A 22,595-nucleotide genomic window follows, 5' to 3' on the forward strand; every position below is an offset into this window, starting at 1 on the left:
GCCTTCCCTTTTTTCAAGCCAATAATAACATTATCTACCTCACTAAGGAGCAAGCATTGACTAAGGCTCACATTCTTAGCTGGTGCTAATCTGGGGAGTGTGTCCCACTTTAGCCAATTTTCAATTGCCACTGCTGAGGTCTCTGAGTCATCTCTGTATAGTGTAGAAAAAGCCTTAACAAATTCTCCTACAATATTGCGGTCTTCTGGAGAGGTTCTGCCTGTTTCAGTTAGTATTATGTCTTTAATCTTATTCCTCACCTTGTCGGACCTCATCTAGCATGTGCCATGCTAATAACTTGCCACAGCCTTCGCCATACTCAAAATGCACCAATTTACTAGATTCCCATTTGCTTTTCACAATTGATTCTAAAAAGAACTTAAGTCTATAGTGCACTTCCTGGATTTGGGGCTGTAAGTCTTTATGCATTGTTGCATCCTGAGAGGATCGACTTTGGGCTTGCAAAGTGCAGAGTTTATCCTCAAAAGACTCTATTCTAGTTCTGGTTCCCTTAGCTCTGAAGGCGGTGTAGCTAATCAATTTTCCACGAATAAAAGCCTTATACGCTTCCCAGACCGTGGCTATCGACGCAGAACCTAAATTAATCTAAAAAATTCCTTAGAGTCTCTTTTCAACATTAAGACAATCTCTTCTTCCCCCAAAAGAGAGCGATCCAATGTCCATCTAGTATGTTCACGAGAGTCAACAAGGTTTATGACCAGCTGAACAGCGGAATGGTCTAAGCGATGACTAGGCTGGTGGGAGATTCCCCTTAAATTATTGCGCAGTTTTACATCTATCAGAAAAAAGTCAATTCTGGAAGCATGCCCAAGTTTCTTATTCCGGAAGGTAAACTCTTTAGTCTGTCCCATTCTGTTGCACCAGGGATCAATCAATCCAAGATTTTCCATTATGTTATGCGAACAAGTTCTCATATTTGGTGTACTGATGGTCGGTCTGGGGGTAGACCTATCTAAGTAGGGACTAAGCAAAACATTAAAGTCCCGCCGACTAGTATCATATTCTGAGATCTTCCAATCAGTTGCCCGTATAGATCCCTGAGTGGGCCCAAGTCGTCCACGTTGGATCCATAATAGGAAACCAAAGTGTGTTGAACTCCTCCTAACTTGATATTTGCCAAAACCTATCTCCCCCTGGGATCAGCACTGACATTTGTCAGCTGGCTTCGAATTTTACTCTTTACAATAATAGCTACTCCTCTCACGTTGCAGGATTGATTAGTACAAGCAAGGGGGGTGATCCACTTGTGTGACTTAAGAATACTCATCCACTCCTCATATCTTAGATGGGTCTCCTGCAGGAGAATGATCTGGCTATCAGATAATCTTAGGAACTCAAGAATTTTCCCCTTTGCCAGCTCACTCTAAGGCCGTTTACATTCCAAGTCAAGATTTTAAGTTTGAAGGTATCGCCGGGTCCATCCTCATGTCTTTTTCCAGATAAAGAACTCTCGTCTGACCCAACAGTTGTACACATGTGTGAGAACTCTATTTATTTCATGTTTCCCCATCTGCTCCCCACCCAGTGTGACTTTAATTGAATCATTAAAACACGTAACAGACTATCCTTCCCAATACCCTCCATGAGGAACCCTCCTAAAAAGCATATTGGGTCGCTCATACTACCCATTGGGCCTTAGCCCTCCGCACCTCGCTAGCTCTCTCCTTTTATCTGATCAATCAAAACTCTAGCTTCCTGAGGATCACGGAAATTGTACAATTTGTTTTTCCACATTACCTGCAAGGTGGCAGGGAACCTCAATTGTGGAGTAGCACCCAGCGATTTGAAATCTTGCATGGCCTTCCCCAGCTCCCAGTATCGATCTAGCTTTGCCCTGGACATGTCAGATCTTATTAAGAATGACCAACCCTCATGCCCAAAGCCCTGGACTTTAAGAGCTTCTGCAAGAATCAGTTCTTTAACTCGATATGAGGCAAAATTAACCAGAACCTTTCTAGGTTTCTCCTTGTTAGGGTTTCTCTTGAAAGGGTCCCAGTGGAATCTCTGAATTTCCGAGGCCTAATCTAGGGAAGTCACCGTCAGGATATGGTCTTTAATCAAGAATATTATAAAGTCCTTAATATTGTCTCATTCTGCCCCTTCTGGAATATTCAAAACTCTGAGGTTATTCCTCCTGCATTGCTTTTTCAGAGATTCTAGCTTCTCCATCAGCTCCTTCTCTTCTATTTGGACCTCATGAGTGTTTGACTCCACATCTGCCTGAAGTGCACAGATAGAGGACTCCATAGCACCTAACCCCTCTGTTAGATTAGTGATTTTCACATCTAGACCATCACAGAGCCCCTGGATTTTAGCTTGATTGGATTCAGAGACAGCACATTTGTCTCTCATCTCATGTAGTAGTGACTGGAGAAGGGAATCCGTATGGAATGGACTAGTTTGTACAGACTCTAGCACTTGCAGGGACACAAATGCCTCTCCAACTGTGTCCTGTTCTTCCTCCTGCATAGGTGGGCTGTGTAATAAAACAGACGAGGTGGGGGAACTCCCATCATGTTAGCCAAATTCACAGCCGTACCTCCCAAAAAGGTAGGTGCAGTTTGTAGAGTACTGGACTGGTCTAATACTTTAAAGAAAGACCTAAGAGATGGAGTAACTTCAAGTTGCCCAGTAGTAAAGCTTGCAGTGATTTTAGCTGGTGGGGCTTGATGCTCTAAAGGCGAAACCCCTCCCTCAGTTCGTGGATGGTGAGGCAAAAGTAAAGAGGCTTTACCTTTATTGGCGTACTTGCTGCTTAGCCCAGGACCCGATAGAGACATCGCTGATGAAGCAGTTAAAGAAGCTGGACCCAGATTTTGAAGATGGCAGCTTCTGTCCCCGTAGCAGAGTTCTGGCACCTGATGGGCGTCTGGGGGTCATGCAGGAGGGCCGGTGGTCGAGAGGCTGGGGTGTAAAATGATGTTGACGAACAATTTTGTTGCAAGGGAGCTCCAAATTCTGCTCCCTGAAAAGGTCCTGGTTCAACCCAGGCAGAGCCAAGCACAAGCCTGTGCTGACTCTGCTCCTACTCCCCTGGAAGCAGAGCCTGGCTGGCGACCCTCTGTATCGGTGGTGCGACCAGGCTGCCTGGGGCCAATGTGGAGGGAGCTGCATCTCGAAGGGGGCCCCTAAAACGGGGCGTCCATCCGCCACGAGTGCAAGTTAAGTGCAGAAAAAATAAAAAACAAAAAAAGTGAACTGGGGCTTGTCCCCACAGCGGGGGGAGTCGGTGATGCAGAGTGGATGGCTGAGACCGCAGTCTGCATGTCTCAGCGAGCCGCCATGTTCCCTTCTAATGCACCTTGAAGTTTGAACTATATTGAACTGTGAAGGAATCTTAGTACTTGAGACAGGACTTCTGGCAAATAGATTATTTGGTTTTGACAGCGTTTAATTTATGTGAGCGATTTGGTCCGAGTTATACGTTTGTTTGTTTTTTGATATTATTGAGCTGTGGTGCAGGACAAGAAGAGAACCCGATACCTACCTTAAATAAAATTTAATATTAAGAACCCAGGAAGTTAAAGAGTACCACTCTATAAACATTTTCATTTGAATAACAAATAAAGTGCACAGTGCATGAGAGCCTCAATACTGATGATCCTCAAGTTGTGTGTTAGCATATATTCAAGAGGCTTGATAACGAGAATATTATTTTCATTTCTTTGTTGTTGCTTTAATCTTTAATTTCACAGGTCTTTCTCCTTGCTGATCCCCACCCTTCCCCTTCCCCTCACCTGGCCACTCTAAGACTCTTTGCTGTTGAAGCATTTCAGAGTTGGAGGTACCTGGAGGTGAGCCTTTATCAATATCTCGTGCAGATCTTGAGGAAGGAGAGCTCTATTCTGACAGTAAACCAGGTGTGTTCCAGAGGTATCCCCAGCTGCCTGGGCCTCAGCCTATTTCTGAAGACCTCCAAGGTTGGGGCATTCTTTCTGCTCTGCGCAGAACTGTTCCCTGGTGGGGCCTCCGTCCGGCTGCCAATGGGTCAGCTCAGGCAGGTCCCCTAGTTCAGCCACTTCTTCCCCTGTAGGTTCTAGGGTGTCCCCCTCAGGTTCAGCTTCCCCCCGGACCGTGAGAATTTCAGGAGTGGGTTTCCCATGCCCCTTGCCCCTATCTTTCCTGGCAGGCATCTGGACCACTGTTTCAAGCTCCAGGTTCTCCTGACTACCCTCTTTTGGGCCACAGACCATGTGGTCATGCACACCCCTCTGGCAATCCCAACATTTCCAAATGGGACCTGAGCTGCTGTTCCTTCCAGACAGTATGTTCTAGTTCATTCCCTAACAGACAGCCAACAGGCTCACTGCTACCCTCAGGGAAACCCCCCATTAAAGGGAACCTGCGCTACAGTACTGGTACTCACTGCACTGATGTCTACTGCTACAGCTTGGTGGACCACATCAGGGACTACATGCTCTTGAAATACCAGATGACAGCCGACTGTTGTCATACTGGCTTCTGTTTCTCTAAGAGCCTCCACCTACCTCCCATTGATGGTCACCCAGAGCTGCCAGATTTACACATTTCTTTGTAAATTGGACCCCAATTTTTAAAATGAGTTTCTCTACTATGTGGCTACTACCTTCTTCATTGTTAACCTCCTTGTAATATGTAAAAACAAGTTTCCCAGCCTTTCTTGCAAACAGTCTGGGTATATCTAAATCCTCTTTTCACTCATTTGATTTTGAGATAGTTTTTTTTTTTTTAATCAGAAATTACAGTTAGAATATTGTATTTAGTATTTTAAATTCATCTGTATCATTTATTTTAATTTACAAGTTGACGAGAACACCTGCAGAATGCTTTTGGTAAATTAGGTATTTGACTGATTAGCAGCTGCAGACTGTTTCTAAGTTGTCTTCCTGCACTTTAAACTATATTCACATAGAAAAACAACAGGATGGTTGTGTAGAAATATTTTAGTGATGTCTGTGGGCACTTTGTTTTAGCAACCAGGCCTGCTGCTTGGGCCTCTGGGCCTAGTAAAGTTTTATTTAATTTAATTGTATTATTTTAGAATCAGCCACATTCGTGGTGGTGTTTTACTTTTTTTTATCTTGTTGTCCTTTCGTCTAGGAAAGCATTACACGGCATATGTAAAATCCTCTAGCGCCATTCCTCTGTCACATTAGCATCATTTTTTAAATGCTAATATGGTGTAAGAAGGTAAAAAAACAGAGTGCCATACCTACAAAGTGGTGCAATGCATGCATTGTGTCACTTTGTAACACTTTGCGCTACATTATGCCTGCACCAAGCATAATATATGGAAAGGGGCGTTCCCAGGCTTATATGGGGATGGTGTCTCTATAGGTAACAGGCTTCTCCACTACTGTCATCCTTAGGTATGGGAGACAATGTTTTCCCAGGGAGGAATCCTGGAAGGTGCATTAAAGCTTATCCTGCTATGCTCTAACATAGTTTAGGTAGGAATTGCAATTTTTGCCTATAGTGACAGTACATTGGGACCTTTCCTGTGTCTCACTTTCCTTGTCACCATTATGCTTCTATTATGTTTAATCACTCTAATTATTGCATTTTATGTTATTTTATCTATGACTCAGCTGATTCTGTAAATATTATTGAACCACTTCCTGACTCTGTTTGTCTTTGCATGTTTGAGCCTGATATCCCTGACAGAAAAGGATGAGTTCTGGTCTACTACGATTTCCCTGAGAAGTCATAATGTCATGTGCCCAGTTGCCACAAATCGTCCCTGCTCTTGGGCAGAGATGAAGTGCTGCTAGCTGGCTGGAAACGATTAGGCCGACAGTTGGCACATGCTGTGGGTTTGGACTGAGTTCCCACAGTTCAAGTAATGCTGTAGGTACAATGTGAGCCAGTGGAACAAGGGATCCCATCTCTCCATACTATCCCAAAGGGATCACCCTGGAGAATTAAAAGAGCCCACATCCACTGGAATTAGAAGTGCAATGCTTCATTATATAGTCCTTGTCCAGATACCTAGTGTATCTGGGCAGACTCAACCTTGGTAGACAATAAGCTCTTTGATTACTGAGAGGGACCCTAGATTTAAAATAATCTAGTACATCCTGTGAGTTAATTTTATATTCAAAGGTCACCCTGACTAAGTTAAAGCAGGTGGCGATGCATTAAAGAAGTTAGTATACTATGTATCCCTGAGTCAACATGTTTCAACAATCACACCAAATGCTAGTAGGTGTTCATCAGGATGGTACAAGGATCTCTGTAGTGTCATATTCATTTGCATTCAGTTGTGAAACGTCCATTCACCATACTCATACATGTAATGCCTACCAGCCCATTTGGTCCTCATGTTCACATGTCTATGTAGGTATAGGAAAGACTGAGATAATTAATCAAGCACAATATCATTACATGTATCTTTGTGTATCATTATACATTTCTCCAAGCAATCCTTGTGATTATTTCACATCAAGTAGGACTAGTGTGTAAGCAGTACAAAGTACATAAAAAATGTCACATACACTGCATGCACTAGGTTGATATACAGTGTGCAAGTATTATCCTTGAGAGAGTACTGAGATATTGTTTGTGCTATACTCCTCATGCATATAAAATGTGATATTTGCTTACTTAGTAGTGTCTTATTTAGGACTCCAAGAGGGTAAGACGTGAGGTAGACCTTGTAGTCAAACTCTGTCAATAAATAGGTAAAATAACTTTTGTTTTTTTTTAATATATTTTTTTAATTGAATTTTTGCACATAGTGACATACATTAACGTAAACATAAACAGGTCCCCTTGTCTTAACAATAGCAGGATGATATAATAATCCTTCTCTTCTCGTCGCCGCCCCAAGTAGCAAAAAATAAATTGCAGTAACATGTCTCACAGTAAGCGCCAATATCTGGGGGCACGTCTATTAGTCTACTCATCAGTCACCGGGTAACAAGGACATCAACGTCAGCCTTAAAGAGGTTCATAGGCAACAGAGAAGTTTAGTGAAATATAGCAGAGGGGGGAAACAACAAAAAAAACATACTACTCTAATAGGCAGGTGGAGCACAAACCAGATCACCCAAATCCGTCTCAACAACATAAGAGCATTCCTAATCCATGGGAAGGGGGGATGGGTCTCTCCCGTGGGCAGCTCTAGTCATATCACTTACACACTACAAGCAGCCAGGTAGCTGTTAAAGGGGGCCCAAATATCTCTGGGGCGTGACCCCCCAGGCATGAGGTCGCAAAAGATCACCAGCTGGTCATGACAGTAGGCAGCATCTCGAAACCATTCAGATCTGCGCAGAGCCCTCCTCCTACCCCAACACATAGCAACCCTTCTTTTAGCCAACAGCAGAAGCAGACCCGCCAAACGCCTATGTGGCCCCGGGATCTCGTCCATACATCCGAGTAACCCAGCCCTAGGGGAGAGAGAAAGCTCCAGATTAACCATGATAGAGATAGCTTGCCACACCTCTACCCAAAAATCATGTACTTCCGCACATTCCCATGCCAGATGTAAAAAGCCCGCATTCGGAGCTCTACAGCGGGCGCAGCGCGAGTCAGAATGAAGGCCCATAGAGTGTAGCCCCTTGGGTGTATAATAGAGGCGATGCAAAAACTTAAAGTGCAGCAGTCGCAGCCTGTAGTTCGGGGACAGCACTCTCATATGCGCACAGCACCCACGCCATACAGCCACAGTAATGGGTTCACCCAATTCTTCCTCCCAAGCAATTCTGGAACGCTGCCCAGGACCATCTCTCTGCTCTTGCATACAATTATACAGCTTGGTCACCAACTTGTCAGGAGACCATGCACTGCAGAGCACCTCCAGAGCGCGAAATTCCGACGGGGCTCCAGGTGGATTAAGAAATCGGTCTCGCAACATAGCTCTAACTCGAAGAGCGCACAGACGCTGTAGCGCCGTGCCCTCGCAGCCAGCCAGAGCGTCCGAGACGTCAAGAAGACGTCCGTCCTCCAGCCAATCCCCCAACACAGTCAAGCCAGCCGTACGAAGAAAGCTGCGCACCCCACCATCTCGAAACATCCTAACGTCTGCAGCCGCCATAACGGGGAGTGAGGGGGCAAATGGAGCAGTAACTCCAGATCGTCGCCTCAGCGCCTCCCACGCTCTCATGGTGCACACCACCGTATCTATTCCAGTGGCCCGGGACTGCACCTGATTTCCAAACATACGCAACAAGCTATCTGGCCATACGGAGTCACTCTCTGGCGCCAAGTGTGGCATATAACGGATCTGGTTCATCCACTAATACGCAAAGTGGGCCTGCGCACAATAATAATAAAGTTCTAAATCCGGAGCAGCGAGCCCACCCAATTCAAACGGCAGTGTCAGCCTCTCCCAGGAGATGCGGGGCTGCCGTCCCGCCCACGCCAAGCTAATTAACGCGGATCGCAACTTCCGAAGGTAGCCGCCAGCAAGAGGGAGCGCGAGATTCACAAACAGGTACAAGAACTTAGGAAGCACCACCATCTTAGCTATGGCAATACGTCCAATTAGCGAAAGAGGCAGAGTGCGCCAGATCTCAAACTTTTCCTCCAACCATGCCAATGCAACATCGTAGTTAGCCCGTCGCAGTTTATCAACATCTCTGCACAACTGGATACCCAAATATCGCACCGGTCCCTCTGTCCATTCCAGAGGGTATCGGGAGGCAAATTGCGTCATATTAGGGGTTATAGGCAATATTGTCGATTTCGACCAATTGATTGTGATTCCAGAGAGGCCGCCAAAACGCACAACTTCATCTAGTAAGATATCCAAGTTCCGACCGGGGTTCCGCACATATAACGCAATATCATCAGCGTATAACGAGATCAAAACTGGTCGTTGCCGAAACTGCAAGCCTCTATCATTGTGTCTCTGTCGCAACCCCGCCGCTAAAGGCTCCATAGCTATTGCGAACAGGAGGGGCGACAGCGGGCACCCCTGACGCGTACCGCGCGCGTCTGGAAACGCAGCCGACACACCTCCATTGAGACGCAACCTGGCGGTAGGAAGAGTATTTAGTAGACGGATCCACTGCACAAAACGAGCACTGAGTCCCACCCGGCCTAACAACGTAAACATATAATCCCAGGCCAAAGAGTCAAAAGCCTTGGCGTCATCAAGAAATACCGCAGCCACATTATCTCCATCCCCCAAAAAACCTGTCACCGCAAAGAAGGTGCGCAAATTGTGGATCGTAGATCTTCCAGGGACAAAACCAGACTGGTCCGGTAACACCAGCCGAGAAAGAAGGGGCTGCAAACGCGTCGCAATCATCTTTGCCAGAATTTTATTATCAATGTTTATCATAGAAAGAGGTTGGTACGAGTCGCAACAGGTCGGGTCCTTCCCAGGTTTTAGAATTGTTACCAACAAAGCTTCCCTAAGGGAGGCCGGAAGCGACCCTGCCTCCAGGGATTCCATATACACCTCCAACAAACATGGGGCAAGGATATCTACATATTCTTTATAAAATGCCGGGGAAAGGCCGTCCACTCCTGGAGATTTATCCCCTGGCAACCCACGAATAGCCGCCGTCACCTCCTCTACAGTGAACGGTTCATCTAGATACGCCCTGTGCCTTCCTCAAACCAGACAAGAGCAATATCCTCAAAGTAGGCCTGTATCGCCTCTCCACTTGGGCCTGCCGGGGCTGTGTAGAGCCACGTAAAGTATTCAGTGAACACCTGCATTATATCATTGGATCCAGTCACGCTTCTACCACTGTCGTCACTAACCTCTGTGACATAATTACTGGCTCAAGGCCTACGAAGCATGCCCGCAAGCGTACGCCCGCTCTCTCACCTTCTCCATACCGATGAGCTTGGGCACATTTCCCAGCAAAGCAAAGCTCTCTCATAGAGGCCTCCTCATACAAAGTAACCTCACGTCGAATTACAGCAAGCACCTTGCTCGACCAGCTGGATGCCAGCCGCCTCTCCAGCTCTACAAGCCTACTCTCAATATCCGCCATCTCCCGCCGCATAGCCTTCACAATCCCGTGCTGTTTGGAAAGACACACTCCGCGTATAACAACTTTGAATGTCTCCCATACGGTGCCCACTGAGTTCACAGAACCGCAGTTTTCAGAAAAAAACAGCTGTATCGCCACCCTGACTTCCTCCCGAAAAACCTCATCTCATAACGCACCACTAGGCAACCGCCACAAAGTCATCTGACGCAGCTCACTGGGTATCAGTAGTTCCAACTTCACTGGTAGTGGTCCATAAGGTGCGGGGGAGGTGATCTACCACACTAGTCCAAACCTCCACGTCTCTAGTGCTCAGCCAATGGTCTATACGAGATCAGCTGCTATGTACATAGTTCAGACACGTCCCCTCTCTCACACCCGTGTGCCTCCGTATCCACAGATCCACCAACTCGCCACTCTGCATTACCGCCGCCAGGGACCTTGCCGCTGAAACGTGCTGCATTCTGGCCACACTCTCGCGATCCATCCGAGTGTCCAGAACCACATTAAAATCTCCACCCCAGATCACTGCACCGGCCCCCAGAGACTCCACAAGTCACCACATCTCCAAGAAAAACTCTGGGTCATCTACATTCGGTCCATACACTGCCACAAGCCGGCAGGCTCTGTCGAGCAACGTACCGCTCAATAAGATGTATCTACCATTTGGATCAACAATAACTTCGCGCGTGCGCCACTGCAACCCCTTTCGGATTAGGATAGCGACTCCACGAGCGTACCCAGAGTACGTGGAGCAGTGTACTTCGCCAACCCAGCCAGCTTTCAGTCTACCCATCGTGGTCGTCACCAGGTGTGTCTCCTGCAGCATACAGATGCCAATGTTATGTCGCTTAACATATGCAGTTACCAATCGAGCCTTCCTCCAATCATTAAGCCCACGCACATTTCAGGTCAGACAATGAATCAACGTCGCTTCATCACCTTTCATCCCATATCACGGACGCTCATTACCTCACAAGCAAGCACACCTCCACCTGCCAGTAACAATAATAAAGAACAACCATGACAATTGCAGAACCTAACATAACAATCAGCATCAAACTGTGCCCTCCCCCACCCACACTGGCCCCCCAATCGGACCCTTACAGTAGCCCGCCCATTCAATCCCAAGACCCACCCCCAACTTCGAAAACAGAAAGTAATAGGACTCATCCCAGGGGCAGTGGTCGGCCATCAGCTCTTCACCCAGAGTATACTAGGGGAAGAGGGGCCCATGGGCCTGGTAGCAGACCACACTACGGACTCAGCCACACAGGACGCAGTCCCGCGCCCCCCCCGGCAGCCCCAATCTATGCACTTAAGTCAGTCACAGCCGGCTAGTCATTATCATTTAAATCAGCATCCCCGGCCCCGGGCCCTCCGTACCCCGCAGCCCGCGCCCACCAGGCAATCGCCTAGCAAACTTAGTCGCCTGCTTTGGGTCTGTAAAGTACAGCGCCTTTCCCTCGTGTCGCACCCGCAATCTAGCTGGATATAGTAGAGCAAACCCAACTCCAGCCTGATTCAGCAGCCGTTTGGCCGGCAGGAATGCTCGCCTCTGAGCCTGCACACCAGGGGTGTAATCCGGATAAAAGTTACGTTCGGAGTTCTTATAAACTGATGGCCTTCTCTCCCTCGCCAGGCGTAGGATGGTGTCTCGGTCTCTATAGTTCAGCAGGCGCGCTATGATTGGCCGTGGAGGTGCCCCCGGCGGAGGACAGGGTCCCAAAGACTGGTGCGCCCTCTCCACCACCAGCATCCGGCAGAGTTCACCAGTAAACAACTCCAATAACATACTTTCAACAAAGTCTTCCATGCGACCCATGTCCGTCGCCTCCGGAAGTCCTACAATACGAATATTATTCCGCCTAGAACGCCCCTCCAAGTCCTCATTCTTGTTCCGTATTACCTCCAGGATACGCTCCATTTATGCGACTTGGTCTCTATCTCCCCGGTGTGCATCCTCTATCTCTGACGTGCGTGATTCCAATGCCTCAAACCGGGAATCGTGATCATCAACCCGGGCTCTTATTCGGTCTAGCCGCTCCGTCACATGGTCCAGCTTGGCGTCAATGCCAGCCAGGCTAGTCTTGAGTTCTAGAAACATGGATCTCACCGAGATCTCCGGGCTCTCTTCTCCTACTTCAGCTTTGTTGGACTGAGAAGCAGAGGCAGCACTTCTCTTTTTTCCACCCTCAAAGGTGAGTTTCGCCTGTCGATGGTCAGACTTGCCCATAGTGCAACACAGCCTGTACGGCCTCCAGGCCGCCCCAAAGCGTCTAGGATTTACCAGGACAGTGGGCGTTTACTGCAGGAAACATGCACCTAGCTGCCCCACTCGCCCCACCGAGCCCAGCCGAAGTTTAACTCACCAGGTCCACAACGAGTTTCACCACAGATCAGATCGTGTTGGCTTTCACAAGTGACTCACCAGACCTTAGTCTCCGCCAGGAGATTCCACATCACAGTAAGTATTCGGTTCTCCCATCTAGTCCAGACTCCACGGTTTGAGGGCCTCGCACAGCCTCAGGCCTTCAGCAAGTCTCAGCACACTGGGGCCACTCGCCTCCACCAGGACCCCCCTAGCGCGTCCAGTAGGCAGACCAAGGGAATTCCATACAGGCCCTCTAAGCGCGATATGGTAGAGGCTCCTAGGTGGTCAGGTAGCCCTCCACTGCGCCCGAGGGAAACGTCCTCAATCCAGGCCACCGCCTTCCCCAGCTGTCCGCTCTCCTGCGCCGAGGGCTCCCAGGCGCCGCTATACTCGGGTCCGCCACATCTCCTAAGACCCACCAGGATTCACGTAGGTCCGGTCCTGGCGCCCCCCTGGCCTATCTCAAGCCAGGCGCTGTCCTCCCAAGCAGGCAGCCGGTGTAGCCAAGGGGCCCCAAGGCCCAGAAAGGAGCGCCTCCTCCAGCGCGGGGCCACTAACGTCCCAAAGGGCACCCGACGGCCCAGGCACTAAAGCTGCGAGAGCCGCAGCCCGACCGGCCGCCCGGCCGGCTCTCGCACACACTCTCGCTCCCGGCCGTGCACTATTGCCGGGAGCGGCTGCAGTCCCTCACCTCCCCTCGCTGCAAAAGCGCACGAGGGGTAGCGGGCAGCTCCAGGCCCAGCCCCACGGAGCCCGACCACAGCGCCGCTCTCGGCCACCCCCACGATGCTCCACTGGTCTCCGGGGCCCCCAGGGGGGCACTGCCAGGCCCGCCCCAGCCGCCACCTTCCACAGGATAAACAAAAAAACTGAGTTTTGGCCCGAGGCCTGGCGGAACCTCACTTGGTGTCGGCCATCTTGCCCGGCGGCCAGGCCACGCCCCCCAAATAGGTCAAATAACTTTAATAATAGTGCTAAGCCCTAGGCTCTCCTAGTCAAAGGACACATAAAAGCATCTCCTTATGCCCTTATTACAATAAAAGGTCTCCTCCTGGCCATGGACCTATTTGGTTCCTCCTTCCCCAAAATTTTTCCATGGCAATATTTTTCTGTCCTTAAATACACAGAGCTCCTCTGAGTGACATGACCCAAATGTGTCATCACATTACATTTTTCTGCTATCTCATTTGGGTAGTGCCAAAGGTTCTCAATTGTAAGATGTTCTTTTACCATCTATTCACTTTGTTATGAGTTGAAAAGGGTCCACATTTTCTAGAGACTCCCATGTCTGACTTACTATGATTAGCCCTTATATAAATGAGAATCAGGTATTAATTCTCTCTAGGCTCTAGCTCTATCTTTCTTCCATTGTCAGTGAACCTATGTGATTATGTACACAGACACAATTTTTAAAGGTTATAAATGTGATGTGGTTAATATATAAAAACGTTAAAAGGGGGAGGTATATTGTGATGTGGTTACTCATATGCTATACTCTTGCAATTGTATTATATTTTATTAATGCTGTGTCCCCAGGAATTACCTCCAATCTCCAATTTCCATATGTACGGGTGAGTCAGGCTTCTATACCTTTAGTGACATCCATGGCATCCCATGATTTACCTTGTATTATAAGGTGACAAACTGTAGATCCTTCTTTGTTCTTTCTTAAGTAGGGCTTTCTTAGGGTTCTAGTTATCATTTTTCTTGGGTCCTCTTCCGTATGTCGTACTCTCAAAAATTGCTGTGACAGTTTTAGGGTGCTTTGGCCACACCTCAGATTTCTGTGATTTTTGCAAATCTGGGTCTATTAATTTCTCATTGTCATGGCTATGTACCTAAAGTTGTATGGGCAAGTGATCAGGTAAATGATGTGCGGAATTGCAATTTGTATGTTTTCTTAAAAAACACAAATTCAAGCCTGGTCAATCGTCTTGGTCTTTGTTGTCCTGCATCAGTGTGCGAAGAGAGGCATTTCTAACATATGATTGTTGAGTTAAGAATTTTTCAGTTCTGGTCAATGATCATCTTTATATGATTCAAGGCTTTGTTAAACATGGTGACACACATCTTCCCATCTTCCTGGTTAATCAGAATGTTTTCTAATATAACTTCCCTATTTTGGTAATGTGCTCTTTTCCTTGAACTCTGCAAGATCTTCTCTGGTTAGTTTCTTGCTTTAAGTTTCTCTGGTTAACATATCTGCTGTTTTTGGATGTTGTCTCCTCTAGTGCAGTTTCTACAATGACATAGAAACAGACCATATGGCAGGTTTTTTTTCAGTGGTTTCAGATGGAAACTGTTGAACATAAGCAGTTTGCTTTAGTCTGTTGGTTTGTAACACATTTTTGTATGTAGCATTCCCTGTTCCATTGTGATTCATATATCAAAAAATACTATGGGGGTCATTCTGACCTCGGCGGTAAAAGGCACTTACCGCTGGTCAGAAGTCCGCCATTCTACCGCCGCGGCCGCGGTAAACCACCACGGTCATTCTGACCTCCAACTGTGAAACCGCCAAAAACCCGACATCCATGGAAGCCCGCCTCATCAGCGGGCAGCGATAAACTGGAGATGACCAAACCTCCACCGCCACGCCAACACAAACACGCCCATGCCATTCTGACCCACGAATCCACGCGGCGGTCTTTTAACCGCGGTATTCCATTGGCGGTACACACCGCCGCGCTCAAAATACACACACACATACAAAACACAGCCACATTGGACAATTTGAAATACACACACCTGATACACATACACACAACACTCCCACACACCCAATTAACTATAAAACACACACCCACATCACCCACAAACCCCTACGACCACAAATATCTGAGCGAAGGCGCAATACACTGAGAGAGAGCACAGGGAACGCAAAGCACAACACACACAGGAACCCAACATCATCACCCATACCACATCTACGCACACATCACCACACATCACCACGCACATAACCACAAACACCACCCCACGCCTCATCCACACCACCCCATGGCACCCCAAAGACACCCCAGGTTCTCGGACCAAGAACTCAGGGTCATGGTGGAGGAAATAATTAGGGTAGAGCCCCAGCTCTTCGGCACACAGGTGCAACACACCACAATAGCCAGGAAGGCAGAGCTATGGCAAAGGATCGTAGACAGGGTCAACGCTGTGGGACAGCATCCCAGAAATCGGGAAGACATCCGAAAGCGATGGAACGACCTACGGGGAAAGGTGCGCTCGATGGTGTCGCGACACAACATCGCTGTGCAGAAGACTGGCGGCGGACCCCCACCCACTCCACCCCAATTCACATCCTGGGAGCAAGAGGTAGTAAACATCATGCATCCTGATGGCCTCGCTGGAGTACCCGGAGGAATAGACTCTGGTAAATCGATTCACAACTACTTCCCCCCCCCCAGCATGCCAACCCACACCCCCACCCTCACCCCCAATCTCAACCCCCAGCACACATCCTCCCTGCCAATGTCTCACCAGCACAACCCACCCTAAACAACACCAAACCCTGAATGCCAACACAATCCATAGACATCCATCACCAATGCATGACCACTGCACATACCCATCCACCCCCCCCCAACCACCCTCACAACACCTCCCACAAGGGAATGCCAGCACTGGGGGACAAGGGCACTCACAAAATGCACGCCATGGCACACACAAAAGCAATAAACATAGGCCCATATTTATACTTTTTGACGCTAAACTGCGCTAACGCAGTTTAGCGTCAAAAAATTTAGCGCCGTCTAACGCCATTCTGAAGCGCCATGCGGGCGCCGTATTTATGGAATGGCGTTAGCCGGCGCAAGCAGACCGGCGCTGCCTGGTGTGCGTGGAAAAAAACCACGTAGACCAGGCAGCGCCGGCGTTGGGAAAAAATGACGTTAGGGCGTCTTAAAATGGGGCAAGTCAGGTTGAGGCAAAAAAATCGCCTCAAACCGATTTGCGCCATTTTTTTACGACGCCCAGACGCCATTTCATGACTCCTGTCTTAGTAAAGACAGGAGTCATGCCCCCTTGCCCAATGGCCATGCCCAGGGGACTTCTGTCCCCTGGGCATGGTCATTGGGCATAGTGGCATGTAGGGGGGCACAAATAAGGCCCCCCTATGCCACCCCAAAGGGCTGGTCACAAGTACTGAGTAGTATACCCCGATTGTGCAGCGTAGTGCATGAGGCTCCTGTGTCTGTCCTCTCCGCCAACGGTGTTGACATTGCATGCACTCAACCTGTTTTATTTTTTCTCCCCCCACCCTTTTTCTTAATCTTCTTGTGCATGTGTGCATTAGCATCATCAGGCGGAGGAGAATTGGCATCGGAGCACGAGGGAGCTGCAAGTCACAAGGCCCCGGTGGGCCGTGGTACAGACACCGAGGGCACCAGTGATACGGAGGGCGAGGGGAGCACCACAACGGGGACCGGTGGTGACACCAGCGACACCGACACGTCCTAGGATGGGAGCTCCCTAGCGGTGGCGGCAACATCCGGGCCCCCCGCCTCTACAGGTACAGCCGCCACCCAGCGCACCAGCCCCGCCCTCCCAGCAGCCCCTCAGTCTTCGCTCCGTGCCCGCTCGCCCAAGAAGGCGGGCATCTCCTTCGCCCCAGGCACCTCAGGCCCTGCCCCTGTTACCCCTGCTGCCCTCAGTGAGGAGGTCATTGACCTCCTTCAGACCATCATTGTTGGGCAGACTACCCTTTTGAATGCCATCCAGGGGGTAGAAAGGGAGGTGCATCGGAGCAATGCCTACCTGGAGGGCATTCATTCGGGTCAGGCTGCCCATCAACGATCGTTCAATGCTCTGGCCTCAGCACTGACGGCAGCCATTGTCCCTGTTTCCAGCCTCCCTCTTCTAACTGCCTCCACCCTGTCTCTGTCTCCTGTTCCTCAGCCTATCCCATCCACACCATCAGACCAGCCTGCACACACCTCAACACCCAAGGGCAGCTCATCCAGACACAAGCACCACAGATCCCACAAACACTCACCCAAGCAACACCCAGATGCAGACATGCCAACAGTCACTACCACCTCTGTGTCCCCCTCCTCCTCGTCTCCCTCCTCCCTCCCTGTGATGTCTACACTCACACCTGCATGCACACCACCATCAGCCAGTGCTTCCATCAGCACCACACCCTGCAGTACAGTCCGCACATGTGCAGTCACCACCCCCACTGCCATTTACACGTCCCCTGTGTCCTCTCCCACTGTGTCTGTCACCCCCTCTTCCAAGACACACAAACGCAGGCAGCCACCCACCCAACAGCCATCCACCTCACGACAGCCTACGTCACAATCACCTGCACCCAAAGACAGCACACCTGACTCTCCTACAACCACATCCTCTTCCTCCACTCCCATCACCACTACTCCCACCCTTTACCTTGGTCCTAAAAAACTTTACCTCTCCATTCTTAACCTCTTTCCCTCCCCTGACCCACCCCCTCCATCTGCTAAGAGTCCCAAGAGCACCTCAGCCACCACCAGCCCAGCTTCAGGTGTCACTGTAGTGCATGGGTTCTGGAGTCCACCCTTTGGCAGCAGTGACACATCTGTCAGCAGGAAGGGGACAGTCAGCCCCCCCCCTGGAAAGAGGACCAGGAAACTCAAGGGCCGCCGTGAGAAGACTGACACGGCTGCCCCCAAGGACCAAAGTTCGGCCACTTCACCTGCCACAACATCCAGGGGAGGCAAGGGCCAGAGAGCCTCATCTAAGGAGCGAATGGGCAGCAGGGCGGAGAAGTCAGCCAGCAGGAGCGCGGAGCAGGAGGGCCCCACAAACCCTATCCCGGGTGTAAGGGAGGACACCCAAGGGCCCAGGACTCCGTCCCCGAAGGGTCCAGCAACTGCACGGTCGGTGGGCGACTGAGCAGGGAGTCCAGGCCAGGTCTGGCTCCCTTGAATTACTGGACAAGCACCGCTGAACAGGGCCCGCTGTGCAGAAGAGCACCGCTGAATAGGGCCCCGCCGTGCAGAAGAGCACCGCTGAACAGGGCCCGCCGTGCAGAAGAGCACCGCTGAACAGGGCCCCGCCGTGCAGAAGAGTACCGCTGAACAGGGCTCCGCCGTGCAGAAGAGCACCGCTGAACAGTGCCCACCGTGCAGAAGAGTACCGCTAAACAGGGCCCCGCCGTGCAGAAGAGCACCACTGAACAGGGCCCTGCCGTGCAGAAGAGCACCGCTGAACAGAGGCCCGCCGTCTCAAGCCCCGCTCCGCTGGGCCCTTCCTTTCAAGCACCGCTCCGCTGGGCCCTTCCTGTCAAGCACCGCTCCGCTGGCCCCTGCCGTCTCAAGCACCGCTCCGCTGGGCCCTTCCTGTCAAGCACCGCTCCGCTGGGCCCTTCCTGTCAAGCACCGCTCCGTTGGCCCCCGCCGTCTTAAGCACCGCTCCGCTGGGCCCTTCCTGTCAAGCACCGCTCCGCTTGGCCCTTCCTGTCAAGCACCGCTCCGCTGGGCCCTTCCTGTCAAGCACCGCTCCGCTGGCCCCCGCCGTCTCAAGCACCGCTCCGCTGGGCCCTTCCTGTCAAGCACCGCTCCGCTGGCCCCCGCCGTCTCAACCACCGCTCCGCTGGGCCCTTCCTGTCAAGCACCGCTCCGCTGGCCCCCGCCGTCTCAAGCACCGCTCCGCTGGGCCCTTCCTTTCAAGCACCGCTCCGCTGGCCCCCGCCGTCTCAAGCACCGCTCCGCTGGGCCCTTCCTGTCAAGCACCGCTCTGCTGGGCACCGCCGTCTCAAGCACCACTGGCACAATGACAGTGCCGGTTCTGTGTCGAGCTACTGTTCACGGTTCACTGTGCCCACCCTGCCTCCTCCATGACCAGTGGTCTCTGTAATCCACCCGATGGACTGTGGCTTTGCACTCCCCAGGATGGCACAGTGGGCAAACCACCCACTGTAGAGACATTGAGAGACTGTGGCTTTGCACTCCCCAGGATGGCACAGTGGGCAATCCACCCACTGTAGAGACTTGAGAGACTGTGGCTATGCACTCCCCAGGATGGCACAGTGGGCAAACCACCCACTGTAGAGACATTGAGAGACTGTGGCTTTGTACTCCCCAGGATGGCACAGTGGGCAAACCACCCACTGTAGAGACATTGAGAGGCTGTGGCTTTGCACTCCCCAGGATGGCACAGTGGGCAATCCACCCACTGTAGAGACTTGAGAGACTGTGGCTTTGCACTCCCCAGGATGGCACAGTGGGCATGGTGGCCCCTTCGTGGATCTGGCGTCGTGGACTCATGTGGCTGTGGTGCCCCCCCTTCCTTTCCCCATGAGGTGCCTGTAGTTTTATCATCAGATGCCCCAGCAGTGCTCTCTCCAACGGACTCAGGTCTCCTGTGTGGGCTTTGCCCTTGTGTTGATACACTTTGGCCCACGGACACTTGGAATTTCGTTAATTGTGCAGGACTAATTGCCTCGGTTTATCGATTGCACAAAATATTTATTTTCTTTTTTATTATTTTTATTGCTATTTGACCATGACTTATCAGAGGCTAGTTTTTACATAAATTTTGTTTCTCTATTTAAATATGTCTTTGCATTTTTCCGGGGGGTTTGGGTGGTGTCACTGTGACTTGTTGCTCTGCATTGGTGTGTACATAGTTTGGGGGGGTGGGGGTTGCATATGTGTGTGGCCGTAAACTTTTCTCGTCCCCCCTCCCCTGTGTCGTAGGTGCAGTGCTCACCGTTGTCGTCTGCGCCGGAGTTCGTACTCGTGGAAGATGAGCAGGTAGACGAGAGCAGGTAGGATGTTTAATTCGGGTTCCATGCTGTCCTCCTTCCTCGTGGAGTGCGTAGAGGTGAGCGTTTTCCCGTTCGTAGTCTGTTTCCGCCGTGTTTTTATCGGCGGGGCTCCCGCCCCGGAAAAGGTGGCGGATTGGTGAGTTGTGATAGGGTGGGCGGTACATTGTCTCCCGCCTGTCTGTTGGCGGTGACCGCCAACCTGTTTGTGTGTCCCGCCGTGGCGGTCGGAGTGTTAAAGTGGCGGGCTGTGTTGGCGGTTCCCGCCAGGGTCAGAATTCCATTTTTTGGACCGCCGGCCTGTTGGCGGGTTGGCCGCAGCTTTATCACCGACCGCCAGGGTTAGAATCACCCCCTATGTCTTTGTTGATGATCATTTGTGTGAAATTCAAATTGGTATCCAAGAATATGGGTCATGGAAAGAAGGGGGAACAATGAATCCTGGCCACCTTTCCAAACAATCATCTATGTACCTATTCCATAGTTTTATTTGGTTAACAAAAGAAGTACTGGTGCTGAGTATTCATCCCTGTTTTAAATGATGTACATACAGGCCTGCCACACTTGAGGCAACTGTGCTGCTCATTGATGTTCTGTGTCCTTGTTAAAAACAAAGTAATTGTCAAGGACATCCTTGTGCATTACAAGACAAAAAGTTGTGGAGTGGAATGATTACAATCACCAGAGTACAGACGTTCCTCCAAAACTATTAAGGTATCCCCAAGGGGTCAACTGATGTACCGACTCTTGATGTCCAGTCTTACGAGGAGGTTGTTCTCTTCATCAAAACATATGTGTGTGAGAAGGTTCAAAAGATATTTAGGCCCTCATTATGACATTGGTGGTATTTTCCTAAGACTGCCGATGCCATGGGCTCCAGAAGACCGCCAGTGCTGGCGTTCTTTCGCCCCCCCATAATATGGATTGCTGGATTTCCACCATAATTAGGACAGAGATCTGGCAGTAGCCATGCTGGTCGGCAAGGCACATGGGCAGTGCCATCAGCTGCCCCGCCAGAAGGATGTCGCCAGCCATATTATGGCCATTCATAAGGCCTGGCAGTGTCCTGCTGGTGGGACCCTGCTAGAGGTAGCAGTAACCCCTTCCCGTTCCCTGCCGGACGACCTCCTTGAAGAAGGTAAGTTTGCTGTCTGTCATGGGAGGGGGGGTGTTGTGTGTGAGTTTGTGGTGTATGAATGTGTGTGTGCGTGTGTGTATGCATCTGTGAGTTTTGTGGCATATGTGTTGTTGTATGCATGTGAGTGAATGTGTGTATGAATGTTACAGTGAGTGCGTGTCTGCATGTCAGTGTATATGCGTGTGAGGATATGAGAATGAATGCGTGTATGGATGAGTGTGAGGGAATGCGTGTATGGAAGTGGTGGTGCATGAGTGCATGCGTCATACATGTGGGTGTGGGTGTGCATGATTGTCGGGGAGCAGGGGTGGGGATTTGGGGGGGTACTGTGATTCCTAAGGGGGTGGAGGGTTGATAGGGGTGCTTTGATTCTAGGGGGGTGTAGGGTTGGGGGGGGCGCTGTGATTCTAGGGGGAGTGGGGTGTTAGGGTATGCTGTGACTCCAGGGAGGTTGGGTGGTTAGGTGATGGCTGTCCCAGCGGACGGTGCCTAGGAAGGACAACATGGAGTACAGAGTAAAGCAACCCACAGGTTCGTTCACACAGCTTGCACAGTAATTGAATCGCAATGCAGTGAAAGGCTTGTATGAGTGGCAATGCAAGGCCTAGGCCTGTGTGACGCAGTAGAAATTAAGCCATGTGGGCCCTTGAAATGGCGGCTGCCTGACCTGAGAAGTGTGACAGTGGGATGTGAGGTCAATGCGCTGGCGTGGCACACCATGGCGGTAGGCGGACGAAGACCGCGGTGCGAAGCCGCATTGGTCAACATTGAACCCTATGGGTATCAGGAGCCAATGAGGATGTGCGCCGGCGGTCGCGGTACGCACCGCGGCGGTACGCTCCGCGGCGGTACGCACCGCTGCGGTACGCACCGCCGCGGGCGTGACCGCCATTTTCTATCTGATTAATCACTCCAGACCTGATCATCCACAGGAGAGGACCTATACTGCAAGTGCTGCTGTGACCTCGGTCTGGAAGATACAATGGCTGCTGCGACTGGGGAAAGGGCCCCTGCCTTCACATCTGAGGAATTGGAGAAACTTGTTGATGGGGTCCTCCCCCAGTATGCGCTACTCTACGGTCCTCCAGACCAACAGGTAAGTACACTGGGTGCACGTTGAATGGGCTATGCCTGTGTTGAGTGGGGTGGATGTAAGATGGTGGGGAGGGGAGCGAATGAGGAGTGCAACGCACGACAGATGAGAGCATGTGCCACATGGCAAGGTTGGGGAGGGGGGGCCAATCACATCTAACACGCAGAAAAGTGATGCTATTTCCTTTCCCACCCTGTACATGTCAAATAGGTCAGCGCCCATCAGAAAGTCGACATTTGGCGTGCCATCGCCAAGGACGTCCGGGCCCTGGGGGTCCACAACAGACG

The sequence above is a fragment of the Pleurodeles waltl genome, chromosome 8, assembly GCF_031143425.1.
Source record: "Pleurodeles waltl isolate 20211129_DDA chromosome 8, aPleWal1.hap1.20221129, whole genome shotgun sequence".
In the NCBI taxonomy this organism is placed as follows: domain Eukaryota; kingdom Metazoa; phylum Chordata; class Amphibia; order Caudata; family Salamandridae; genus Pleurodeles; species Pleurodeles waltl.